The sequence below is a fragment of the Sciurus vulgaris genome (assembly GCF_902686455.1).
Source record: "Sciurus vulgaris genome assembly, chromosome: 4".
Classification (NCBI taxonomy): domain Eukaryota; kingdom Metazoa; phylum Chordata; class Mammalia; order Rodentia; family Sciuridae; genus Sciurus; species Sciurus vulgaris.
The window spans coordinates 96,183,886-96,198,367 of NC_136464.1; the positions used below are offsets into that span (position 1 = coordinate 96,183,886).

Consider the following 14,482-nt stretch of genomic DNA (forward strand, 5'->3'; position numbering starts at 1 on the left):
AGGGTTATTACTGAGATATTATTTGTATTCCCAGTCATTTGGGCTTATTTTTGGTTTTTAATTGGCTGGGTTTCTCCTTTGGTTTTTCTCTAAGGTAGTTCCTCCTTTTGCTGACTTACATTGTTGTTTCTCATTTCCTCCTCATGGAATATTTTGTTGAGAACATCCTGTAGTGCAGGTTTTCTACTTGTAAGTTCTTTAAACTTTTGTTTATCATGAAGGATTTTATTTCATCTTCAAATCTGAAGATTAGTTTTGCTGGGTATAGGATTCTTGGTTGGCAACCATGTTTTTCAGAGCTTGACATATGTTGGTCCAGGCCCTTCTAACTTTTACAAATTGGGTTGAGAAGTCAGCTGCTACCCGTATTGGTCTCCCCCTATATGTAATCTGATGCTTGTCTCTCACGACCTTCAAAATCCTATCTTTATTTTGAATGTTAGGCATTTTCATTATAACGTGCCTTGGTGTGGATCTGCTGTGATTCTGTGCATTTGGTGTTCTATAAGCCTCTTGTATTTGATTTTCCATTTCATTCTTCAGGTTTGGGAAATTTTCTGATATTATTTCATTGAATAGGTTGTTCATTCCTTTGGTTTGTATCTCTGTGCCCTCCTCAATCCTAATAATTCTTAAATCTGTTCTTTTCATGATGTCTCATAGTTCTTTGAGATTATTTTCATGATTTCTTACCATCTTCTCTGTTTGGGCAACTTTATTTTCAAGATTAAATATTTTGCCTTCATTGTCTGAGGTTCTGTCTTCCAAGTGGTCTAGTCTTTTGGTGATGCTTTCCATTGAGTTTTTATTTAGTTTATTGTTTCCTTCATTTCAAGGATTTCCATTTTTTTTATAATCTCTACCTCTTTGTTGAAATAATCTTTTGCTTTCTGCAGTTGCTCTTTCAGCTTATTGGTATTATTATTCATTGCCTGCATTTGCTCCCTTTTCTCATTCTTTTCTTTGTGAATCATCTTAATCATGTATGTTCTGAAGTCCTTTTCTGCCATTTCTTCTAACATGCTGTCATTGGATTCTATGAATATAGAATCTATATTTGTTTGGATCATTTTCTTCCCTTGTTTTTTCATGTTATTCATGTATCTTCCCCTCTAGCAGTGCAGATCTGGGGTATTGCAGATTTCCCCCTATAGGCTTATAGTGGCCCTATGGGTTTCCAAAACCTTTTCTTTAAGGGGAGAAAAATATTAGCAGTGCCCATTTCAGACACTATGAAATCCTAGACTAAGTAGCCCCTATGAGGATAATAACAAAATTGTCATAATCAACAGAATGAGTTCAAATATTATCTTCCATAAAACAAACAGATTTGCAATAGCATCTGCAGTATCTAATGTAGACAGAAGTAGAGGGATCAGAGGGATGTAGAATGTGGCTGTTAATGGGATATGAAAAGAATATACAGAAGTTCTAGAAAATAGAAAGGGTGAGAGTGTAATAAAAAGAAATTGGATTTTAGCATGCAAAAAAGGGAGAAAGAGACTCTGAGGGAACAGGTAAAGAAAAGGAAAAGAGAGCAAGAAAAGTAAATAAATAAATACTTAAAATTTTTCAATAAGGAAAAAAAGAAAATCTACCATATAACATTTATATAGTAATGAAACCTCCCAGTGTTCAGTAGCCTGATGCACAAGAAGTATCTGACAATGAGCTTCAAGCCTCCAGCAGGCATCTCAGGATGGGATTTGCCCCACCTAATCATCGGAGCTCCAGCTTCCAGGATTATCCAAGATGGCTGCTCTGGCTTCCAAATGTGTTGGCAAATGGGGAGCTGCAGCTGCTCAGGGTGTGGCTGTGGTCAGCTGGAGGTCCTGGAGGTGGGGTGTGGTTGGTCAGGCAGGGTTCTTGTAGGTCGGGTGTTTTTGGTGTGGTTGCGGGATCCTGAAGGCTGGGTGTAGTCAGTCTGGGGTCCCAGTGATCGGGCACAGTCAGTTGGTCTGGGGATCCTGGTGGCAGGGAGCACTCAGTCAATGTGAGGGTCCCAGAGGTAGGGAATGATCAGTTGGGCTGAGGAGTCCTGGAGATGGGCTCAGTCAGTCTCGCCAGGGGTCCTTTGGGGCCTGGCTGTTGTCTCAAAATGGCAGCAGCCACGTGTAATCTAACCTGCAGGTACTGTAACAGTGAACTTCCAGGCAACAGCAGGTAGCTGGTGCTCCACTGGGGGTCAGCGATCAATTTGCTGACTGTTGTCAGACAATCGGGAGGTGAACCTTGTGCGTTGGGTGATGAATATGTGTAAGGCAGGTGATGGACAGGCAAGAGGCAGGCAAATGACGGATGATAGGCCCCTGACAGTGAACAATCTGCACTCAAAAAAGGTGTCCATATGCTGGCAGACTGCAGGTGGTCACAGCAGACAAATGGGGTAAACGGCAGGGGATTGATAAGCAGCAAAATCTGCCTCACCAAGAAACAGATATCCTCTACTTGACAAAGGGCTAACATATTATTTTTCAAATTTAAATCTTCTGAAAAGTTCTTCTGTAATTTCCTACCAAAACAAGACCATGACATGTGCCATATTTTATTTTCCTTGACTTTGCACATGAATAATAAAGAAGATGATAATCAGATAGTGACATTCAAAGTGAATGCTCCCACCCCCAGAGGTCAGCAGGATGTAGTAGATATTAGGAAATATGCACAGAGGTTTCACTTCTAATCAGAACACAAACTTGCAACTCTTTCAAGACACTCCATTCTTTGCTCTGACCTCCTCCCAAAGAGCACAGGCTGAGTGGAAAGATGCGGACAGGTATGTCAGTTCAGAGCTAGCATGATAGGTCTGGGGCACTGGAGATGCTACAGTGCCCAGCCTCCATTGATCCCCTTGGCAATACTTATTTCATCCTGAGGACATGATGCTTACTCTTGGACTGCCCTGACTATGGAAAGGGCTGCAGATCCAGTTTCATTAATGCTATATAAGTCACATTTGGCACATAATTGTCATCACTGTCACTTTTACTTTATCTGGGAGATAGATCTTGGGGGTGCATTTGTGCTGGGAAAAGAAGGCAAATAGAATGAATTAAAATTAGTGTGCAGAAATTAACCTTGCCCTGGACCAACATCAAGCATGGAATATCTTTTCTGTGCATTTTCACACAAATGGATTACTCTAAACATTATAGGAATTAGTGAAAGATACATATTTTACGTGCTGATCACTCAACTGACCTTTTTCCTCTTATTCATTTGATTTGCAAAATCTAAATCAGCTCCCAAGAGTGTCAGGGCAATATAACAGAATAGAAACTATAAAATCTGCAACATTACCAACTCCTGGGTGGTCAAAAGCTAATTACGTTGCTCATGAGCTACTGTCCCACCCTCTGGTTTCCTCCTCTTTGCAACTGCTGCCAGACGTCTGGCTACCTCACTGCTCATTAGCACTTACCCTGAAAGAAAGAGAGTATGAGATAGAGGTGGTATAATTTGCTTTATGCTTCTCATAAGTTTAAAAGAGACAAAGTTGGCATGAATGAAAGTTTTAGATACCATTCATAGGCACAGGGAGTTGCTGTCTTACAGTTCTTTTTTGCCATTTGTAGATATTTGAGTGCATAAAATGGCAGAGATGGCAGCAGAAGATATGGCAGAGATATGCATGCTAGAAAGTACTCTTCATCTCCATTCTGATTTCATTTTTCAGTACTGGATTTTCCAGGTATGATTCTTCTCTACCCATGAACTTGCCAATGCAAGAAGCTGATGCCTTGACCTGATTGACCAGGATCATCATCAGATCCTTTCAATGAGAGATTTCTGATAAAATTTAAAGTTTTTGCCCTTACTGTTTTAAATCAGATTTTGTTTCTTCTTACTTTTTGTTTTGACAGCTTTAGCAACCACTGTCTAGAATTCCCATCGGTCTTCACCTCAAGAACAAAGTAAGCACATTTTCTCAATTAAATGTACTGCGCTTGTTTATAAATGTGTTGTTAAAACATAAAACTTCAATTCACCCTGATCTAACCCAGATTGTTACTCCTCAAAGGCATCTATGTAAGACTTCCAAAATCACCACTACTTACAAAGGAAAGCAAATGTACTTCAATTCATGATTACAAAGATGCTTGGGTACAAATACATTTAAAATGATGGTTAGGAAGACATTTGGTAAAAAAGGTATCTTTCTTCTTATTTTGCTGTTACTATACATCATATATTACATAGAAACATAGGGAAATGCTGATATTTCACTATTTTTTAATTCACAAACAGGCAATTTCTTATGACCGTACACAATATTTACATTAAACCGGAAAAGCTATACCGAGAGAGTTCCCACAGATTTCTAATTAAAGTTGTTTGGAAGAAACTGGCTTCTGTTGAACCCAGTGTGTTTTAGTGTATTTGACAAACATTCTGCCTGTATTATGTACATATAAAAACCAAAATGTGTTTTGTACAGTGGAAGTGTTCAATATGTATTAGATGATTTAAAGAAAAAATAATTTAAAAAACCAAAGCAATAGACTTCAATTGAAGACAAATTTGCCACCCAGGAGATGCTGGCAGTATCTGGAGACATTTTGGTTTGTTGTAACTGGGAGTGGGAAGGGGAGGATGCTAATGACATCTAGTGGGCAAGAAGTCAAGGATATGCTAAATGTCCTAAAATACACAAAAGTATTTGTCTCCCACAATGAAGAATTTTCCAGTATAAAATCTCAATAGTACCCAGGTTGAAAAACTGACCTAAAGTTCTAAGAGTCTGTACATAGAAAGGTGTTATACCTTAAGAAGTTCGACTATTCATCTCTTGAATTTAGACATTAATGGTGAAATTCAAACATATCCTGGATCATCCATGTTTTTTGGCCTTATTCTCAAGTAAAAAAATTCATTGTCATGTGACTGCACTCATAACTTCTTCAAATATAGATGTCACTTTTCCAAATGCCAGCAATTATGGAGGAAATTTGTTAAGAGTTTTGAATATTTGCTTAGTAGCATACACTGTCAGACAAAAGGGTTTTATTTTCCATCTGCTCTCTAGAGAAAATACTTCAGAAGGGGGACAAAGCCAAAAGTTCTACCACCAATTTATAACATAGAGCTTAACTACTCAGTTGTTCTAATGGCAATGAATGTACCATATTGTTTAAACTTTATTTTGGCCAGAGGAACAAAAACTGGCTCCAGCTAAGTTCTATTAAAATAATACACTATCATGCTTCACTTAATGACATGGTTAGATTCTGAGAAGTGCACTGTTAGGAGAGTTCACCCTTGTACCAACATTAGAGAGGGTGCTTACAAAACCTGAGACAGCTACAAGGTCACTAAGCAAAATAATTTGCGGCACCACCACTGGATGTACAAATTTTGTTGACTTAAGTATCATTAAGCAATACATGACCATACTGGGAAGACACTGAGCAGCTCACAGAATGTAAAGTAAAGATGAATATCCTGCTCAGGACTGTTTGGAAGATACAGGCATTTCAGTCAGAAATTCATAGGTAGTTTCTTTCTGGGCAAGACTGTTCTAGAATGATTCATTTAACACCCATTCTTAACTATTCAAAGTCAGCCAAGAGAATGAATACCATACAGTATGGAATTACATATGCCTGTAAATGTCAACAATGTAACATTTAAACCTGTTCCAACATCACACACTAATACATCTCTGCCAAGGTAACTAATTAGCAAATTGCCAAAGATAAAAGAATATTCTAGAGATGTTATTTTGTCCAAAGCAGCTGGCATTCTCATAGGTAAGTAATAGAAACCAAGGAAGATATAGGCAGTGAACCAAGAAGCAATCTGGCTCTCAAAGTTCACATCTAATTGTATGAAACACTTCAAGTAACTTCAGTGAAAGTTGTAACCATCTATGTTATGTTATGTTTATATCTTATTAAAAATATAAAATATGTTAAACAAGATATCCTTTTTGATATACTTTTCAAGGTAACATAATTGGGGATTTTCTTCCAATATTTTCAACAAATATTATGAAATACATCTGCTACCACCATGCTGGAAACTGTTTTTACCCATAACTTCAGTCAAGCTGTGGAAGTAATTAGAAAGGCTTTTTAAAATCTGCATTGCTGATTAGGTCAGATGATTAGTTTATCCACATACCTGCATAATTCCACTCTATTTTTATTAAATATGGAATAGTAATATCCACTCTAATTCACCTCCATTAGTCTTTGCACATCTGAGCCCATTTATAAAGGCCTAATTCTCTGGGGTGCTTATTTGGGGGCAATATAAAAGTTACCTGGGCACCCAGAACAACAACAAAAAATTTACTTCCTTGAGTAGAACAGGAGATGACCTATTAACATTCAGAATTTACCTTGGAGATTAAATGGGATCCATTTTGGGAAAACCAGCTCCTCCTGGAGTTCAAGGTATCTGGAACCCTGAATGAGTTTCATTCCATGTGATAAAATCCCAGGAAGATTAGTGCAGAGTGCCAACACTTGAATTTGAACCTGCTGACTTTCAAATACCCAGCTATGGGAGATTGTTACTCTAAAGATTTACCCAATGTACCACATTTCCCTGTGTCTGTGCCCTTATATGGCCACTTTTTATAATGCTTGTGCTTACAGTATGACTTGATGTGGCCAATGAGACATTAGCAAATGGGACAGAGGAGAGGCTTCAAAACCACTTGCACACTGGGCTTCCTTTCTCTCTTGCTATTTTTAGAAGCTAGTCAGGAAGTGAGTAAACCTAGGAGAGGCCCAGGAGAAAAACTGCTCGGTAGGCAGGGTAGTCAATCCCAGTCAGCAACCACAAAAGGAAGCCATGTCAGACCAGCCACATTCCAGTCACCAAGTAACTAGCTATGTGACCCCAGTGAGGCCAGAATGAAAACTATTCAAATAAGCACCTCCCCACATTTTTGAAACACAGAATTATGCACAAAGAAGATAATTGTTATTTTAATCCACTAAGTTTTGGGGTGATTTCTTGGGCAGCAGATTAAATCAAGATGTCATGTTAATTCTCCCAGGTCCTTCCAGAGATTTCCTAGCAATGATATACACAAACTGCAGCTACTCTCTTGCCAAGTGGCAATCTGCCCTAAGTGACAAAAGCTTAAGTGGTACATTAATATAAGAAGGAAAAGAGTTGAGTTTTGTGCAGGGTGAGAGATAGGGATTTAGTTTCATTCTGTTGCATATGGATTTCCAGTTTTCCCAGCACCATTTGTTGAAGAGGCTATCTTTTCTCCATTGCATATTTTTGGAACCTTTGTCTAGTGTGAGAAAATTGTATTTATTTGGGTTTGCGTCCATGTCCTCTATTCTATACCATTGATCTACCTGTCTATTTTGGTACAAATACCATGCCGTTTTTGTTACTATTGCTTTGTAATAGAGTTGAAGATCTGGTATTGTGATACCCCCTGCTTCGCTCTTTCTACTGAGGATTGCTTTAGCTATTCTGGGTTTCTTATTCTTCCAGATGAATTTCATAATTGCTTGCTCTATTTCTGTAAGGTACACCATTGGGATTTTAATTAGAATTGCATTGAATCTGTATAGCACTTTTGGTAATGTGGCCATTTTGACAATATTAATTGTGCCTATCCAAGAACATGGGAGATCTTTCCAAATCTCTATCTCTCACCCTGCACAAAACTCAACTCAAAATGGATCAAGGACCTCGGAATAAGATCAGAGACCCTGCATCTTATAGAAGAAAAAGTAGGTCCAAACCTTCAACTTGTGGGCTTAGAATCAGTCTTCCTTAACAGGACTCCCATAGCACAAGAAATAAAAGCTAGAATCAACCACTGGGATAGATTCAAACTAAAAAGCTTTCTCTCAGCAAAGAAAACTATCAGTAATGTGAAGAGAGAGCCTACAGAGTGGGAGAGAATCTTTGCCACTCATACTTCAGATAGAGCACTAATTTCCAGAATCTATAAAGAACTCAAAAAACTCTACACCAAGAATACAAATAATCCAATCAACAAATGGGCTAAGGAAATGAACAGGCACTTCACAGAAGAAGATGTACAAGCAATCAACAGATATATGAAAAAATGTTCAACATCTCTAGTAATAAGAGAAATGCAAATCAAAACTACCCTAAGATTTCATCTCACCCCAATTAGAATGGTGATTATCAAGAACACAAGCAACAATAGGTGTTGGCGAGGATGTGGGGAAAAAGGTACACTCATACATTGCTGGTGGGGTTGCAAATTAGTGCAGCCACTCTGGAAAGCAGTATGGAGATTCCTCAGAAAGCTTGGAATAGAACCACCATTTGACCCAGCTATCCCACTGCTTGGCCTATACCCAAAGGACTCTAAAATCAGCATACTACAGAGATACAGCCACATCAATGTTCATAGCTGCTCAATTCACTATAGCCAGATTGTAGAACCAACGTAGATGCCCTTCAGTTGATGAATGGATAAAGAAACTGTGCCATATATATATATATATATATACACATATACATAAAATGGAATATTACTCCACCATAAAGAATGATAAAATTATGGCATTTGCAGGCAAATGGATGAAATTGGAGGATATCATGCTAAGTGAGATAAGCCAATCTCAAAAAACTAAAGGACGAATGATCTTGCTGATAAGCGGATGAGGATATATAAAGGGGGATAGGAGGGTTTAGCGTTAGGGTTAGGGTTAGGTTTAGGGTTAGGGATAAGGAGGGTGGTAAGAATGGAGGAAGGAAGGACTGTACAGAGGGAAAAGAGGGGTGGGAGGGTTGGGGGAAGGGAAAAAATAACAGAATGAATCAAACAACATTGTCCTATGTAAATTTATGATTTTTAATTAAAATAAATAAATTTTAAAAAAATAATAAAAAAAGAAGGAAAAGAAAGCTACATACTATATTGTACACAATTCACTTTTCAATTCAGAATATTTAAAACATATTTACAGGTGTTTTGACGTTAGGGACATCTTTGATCCATCATTTTTACCAGGGAAGACTTTGATTCTTGCCATCTGCATGGTATTACTGCTCAGGTAAACAAAGCTTTGCTATTCCTTTTCTCAAGTCCATATTTGATAGGAGGCTCATGTGGGCGAATCCTCTCTGGTATGTGGTCACCCAAAGCTCTGTGTCATGTTTGGCTCTCTTTTTAATTTGTACTGGGTCTTGAACCCAGGGGCACCACATCCCAGGCCTTTTAAAATTTTATTTAGAGACAGGGAGGGTCAAGCTGAGTTGCTGAAGCAGGCTTTGAAGTACAATTCTCCTGCCTTGGTTTCCTGAGCCACTAGAATTACAGGTGTGCACCACCAACCCCACATTTTTGACTCTCTTTAACCCATGTGACACATTTGAACTTTTTCTTCCCCCCTAATAGTAAACTGACAGACACACGGCAATCATGTCCACTCTACACACTCACTCACACCCACCTGAGTGTCAAAAGACTGAAGTTCATTCAGTTATTCAAAAGGGAAATTATTCATTCAGTTGTTCAAAAGGGAAAGGAATTTTTTTCCATCAGTCACTGTATTAAATGTGTACAACAACATTAAAACATATCAACGTTTAAGAACATACCTTAAAACTTACAGACCAACATTTTCTAGAGGCAAGGTCTTGAGATTGAGCTCCAGCACTTTTCTCCCTCTTTTAAATTTTTTGTTTTGTTTTTGTTTTTTTGCAATTTGTATCTCTTTACTTGGGTCTTTCTTTTTTCTTTTTGTTTAAATATACTTTAAAATATGTTCTAACTAGTTATACATGACAATAGAATGCATTTTGTCACATCATATATAAATGGAGTATAACTTCTCATTTGTCTGGTTGTATGTGATGTAGTTATGCAGGTCATGTGATCATACATAACCACCAGGGTAATAATTTCTGATTCATTCTACTATGATTCCTACCCCCAAGCCCCTTCCCCTCCCTTCACTCCCCTCTGTCTAGTCCAAAATACCTCTATTTCCCCCATCCCTTATTGTGAATTAGCATCCACATATTACAGAAAACATTCAGACATTGGTTTTTTGGGATTGGCTTATTTTGCTTAGCATAATATTAGAGCTCCAGCATTGTCTTTTAAAAGAAGGTCAGGAGTCCCAGATGAAGGTACAACTGAATCCCTTCCTCTCCATGCATCAGGGCTGGAGAGGAGAGGGGCAGCTGGGTGGGCAGCAGCTTCAGTGTCACTGGGCTGTCTTTTCTCCCTCTTTCAGCCAGTGACAGGCCACCTGCCACTTACAGACGCCCTACTTGTTTGTCCTGACTCAAAGTACTGTAAACTCCATGATTCATGACAGTTCACCCAGTGCCTGATCTGCTTACTGGTGTTGACTAAGACTTGCTTCTTGCTTCCATTATTTATGCTACTGTAAATGAGGCTGTATGCTTTCACTGCACCTGCTGTGATTATTCATACAACTCTAAATGAAGATTTTAAAATTCAATTTTGTAAATCCTGGGATATTTGTACTGTGTGGATATAATGTGCAATTTACTCATTTCCTCCCAATTCCTACCTGTATACTTGACAGTGTAATGGCATCTGCTACCATTGTATTACAAAAAATAACCTCATAATGCTCTTACCATTCCCTAGTGCAAGGTCCACTTTTGTCACAATACTGCTGGACTTCTCCACAGCTGTCCACACTGCTGTTTATCCCTCTGCATTTTCATTCCCAGCTTCTTAAAACTCTCCCTCTTTCTCAGGCAAATTAAGGCCTGTGGAAGTTGTATTTGTTTTTGTGAATAAAGTTTTATTCAGCCATGCTCATTTATTTTCACATCTAACTCTTTTAGCACTACAACAGCAGGATTGAACAGTTGTTGCAGAAACCACATGGCTCACCATAAAATACTACCTGGTCCTGGAGAGAAAGTATTTGTTGATTGTGGAACACTATTGCATTCTCTGATGTATTTCTCCCTGTGTTCACCTGTCCTCCTATCTTCTCCTGGCTCTCCTCTTTCTATATGATATTAAATGTCAGTGTGTCCCCTACATTTCACTCAAATGATGAGCTCTTCCGTTTCTCTGTTGATGAGCTCTCAGTGATTCTGCACAATTCTCCAACTTTTCCAATGTCAACCACTAAGTAAGTGGGACTGACTGCCAAATCCATGGGCCTAGCTCTAACCTTCACCCTAAACCTAGGCTCACCGTTGACTGCCTTACTGACTACATCTCCACCTGCATGTTCAAAATAATCTCACATTCAATTCCTGTTCATCCTCCTGGCTTCTGATTTCTGTGGATAGATCTGTCATTCTCCTGCTCTCCCAGGTTCCAGGCTGTCATTCATTTCATTTGTCCCCCTCATTAAATCAACTGGGAGTTAATGTTCATTTCACCCTATGACTTTTCTGGATTCTTTACATACTGAACATTCCCAAGGTCCTGCTATCTACATTCATCCCACAAAGCATTTCTCTTGGTCACCGGTTGATTCTAAGGTTCTTCTTAAATCATCGTTCACTTTAAAATCTTGAATTTTTTCCCATCATCCAAAAAATAGGGTTCTGCAGTCCCTCACAACATTCTCCAACTCATCTTACCCTCATGCTTCTTGCACGAGATTTACCCCAGAGCCCCTGAATCCAGCATTATCAGTCTATTTCCTTCCACACACAATATGACCAAAAAAACCAAAAACCAGAAAAACTACCTGTCCTATAGAATGATACCTTCTTCACAAAATTTCCTTTTGCTTTCTAACTAAATGCAATCCCTTCGTTAACCAAGATCAACAAATATGTTGCATCCATATGTTGTATGGCATTTTTTCATTTTCCATTTTGAACTATAGTGAAATACATACTTATTTTTGCATCCCTCTTATTTTTTCTGCTCCTTGAAGGAGAGGCAGTGTCAATCATACTCCCTTATATACTGTAAAATGCAATATTTGCTGATGAAGATGCTGGTAATAATGCAGAGCTTTACTTAAAATGATCACAGCATTCCCTAATTGGCAAGAGATTGTGTAATATGATAAAAGCATCTAATTTGCATTTTCTTTAAAAAATTACATTCTGACTTACATTGTAATATTAACATTTGTCGAGGGAAAATCACTATCATTAAATTTCTATTACTCTGTAAAGTCTTGGAATATTATATTTGGGGTTTCAACAGGCCATGGGATGACAAGGAAATAAAAATGTTCATGATTTCTATCGAACTTTTGCCTAAATTACTTTTAAAGGGCTTTTCTTTCCCTTCTGGAAATAATTTTAAACTTTTTCTCATACCTCTTATTTCTATCATGTGAGTTACTGCTTAGAATCAGCAATTAGGGAATGTCATCATTTAAAAACAACAAAATTAATGTTTGTGGAGGTTACGAAGTAGTTATTAGGGTTTCATAATTCTAACGAATCATACTGAAAATATTTTTATTTGTTTGTGAAAAGAAAATAGATTTATAATTGACTCGTGTGCTCTAGAAGTTCATCTTAGAGTGCAAAAACCCTTTTGAGATTGAATAAAAATCATAAAATTTTTCACTAATAAGCAGGCTTTTCCACTGTGCTGAGCACCCTTATTTCCTGAACTCCAGGAGCTGTCTTAGAGTTCACCACACCAATATTTCCCACTACTTTTCCACTTTGTCAATTGATTATAACTGCTCCAAACCCAAGCCTGCCAGTTCCCAATTTATTTCAGTCAATACTGAATCCACTTTAGGCGGATCAGATTTGAAATATTTACTAATAAGCTGATTTTGTGGTGAGTACATATGTAGAATAATGAAATCAATCGAACTCATTTTCTTCTCTTATGCATGGATAAGACATTAGCATTAATCCATGGCTTTTGTGTTCACTTCTTATGTCACTCATTCAGTGTTTTATTTCTCTCTGCATATTCTGGGTTGTGGACTGGAGAAAGTTGAATCCTTAAAGACACAGATTGACACCTGTAATAATAATTTTAAGTATTACTTAACCATAGTACTTATCTAAGGGACATTAAATTTAAGAAAGAGCAGAAAATCTACCTTGGACTTACTTTTTCTTCTGTATTCTGTTATGTACAGTGAGTGGGCATTAAGTAATTTAAAAATTGAATGGTTAACTTATACTTCTGATAGAGCTCTAATTTCCAGAATATATAAAGAACTCAAAAACTCTACACCAAGAATACAAATAATCCAATCAACAAATGGGCTAAGAAAATGAACAGACACTTCACAGAAGATGATCTACAAGCAATCAAGAAACATGAAAATATGTTCAACATCTTTAGTAATAAGAGAAATGCAAATCAAAACTACACTAAGACTCCATCTCACCCCAATTAGAATGGCAATTATCAAGAATACAAGCAACAACAGGTATTGGAGAGGATGTGAAGCGATAGGTACACTCATACATTGCTGGTGGGGCTTCAAATTAGTGCAGCCACTCTGGAAAGCAGTGTGGAGATTCCTTAGAAATCTTGGAATGGACCCACCATTTGACCCAGCTATCCCACTCCTTGGCCTATACCCAAAGGACTTCAAATCAGCATACTACAGAGATACAGTCACATCAATGTTCATAGCTGCTCAATTCACAATACCCAGATTGTGGAATCAACCTAGATGTCCTTCAATTGATGAATGGATAAAGAAACTGTGGTATATATATATACAATGGAATATTACTAAGCTTTAAAGAATAATAAAATTATGGCACTTGCAGGCCATGAAATTGCATGAAATTGGAGAATTTCATGCTACGTGAGATAAGCCAATCTCAAAAAACCAAAGGACAAATGATCTCTGATAAGTGCATGATGACACATATTGGGGGGTGGGAGGGGGACAATAATGGAGGAAGGAGGGACTGTAAAGAAGGAAAAGAGGGGTGGGAGGGGTGGGAGGGGTGGGGGGGAAGGAAAAAATAACAGAATTATTCAAACATCATTACCCTATGTAAATGTATGATTACACAAATGGTATGTTGTTAATCCATGTACAAATAGAAACAACAAGTATCCCATTTGTTTACAATAAAAATAAAGTTTAAAAAATTGAAAGGCTAAAGAAATTGGTTTGCAGAATTATTGTACCATACAGATAATTAGTGTTGCTATTTTCATGCACCCCTCCAAGCCTCATTTCATAATATATTTAAAACTATAAAAAGGATGCCCTGATATATAACAGTGAGTTAATGTATTCTCTTAGAAATATAGCAGACTCTTGTTCTTCTTGAATATATGGTCAAAAATCATAAATAAATTCTCTAACTTGACAATTATTTATACATGTTGTTGCACATCGCTATAAATTTCAAGACTTGCTTATCCCTCTTCATTTTTGTTTCTGACTTCTTGAAATTCTTTCCACCCTTGGCTGCATAAATGGACACAGCATCCCTTTACACTGTTAACAGAGTTCCAAATGATATGTTTCTGCCAGGCACAGGGGAGCACAATTATAATTTCAGTGACTCAGGAGGCTGAGGCAAGAGAATCACGATTTCAAGGCCAGCCCCAATAACTGAGGGAGAC

The 14,482-nt window shown here is 37.8% G+C and overlaps 1 pseudogene across 1 annotated transcript in view; it reads right to left on the reverse strand.

The window, feature by feature from the left end:
• Positions 1 to 2,649: 2,649 nt before the first annotated feature.
• LOC306658958 (Krueppel-like factor 12) overlaps positions 2,650 to 14,482 on the reverse strand; it is a 41,224-nt pseudogene continuing 29,391 nt past the window's right edge. The window contains exon 4 of the transcript in view: positions 2,650 to 3,025. The product of the transcript in view is annotated as a Krueppel-like factor 12 (transcript). The remainder of the gene's footprint in view (positions 3,026 to 14,482) is intronic.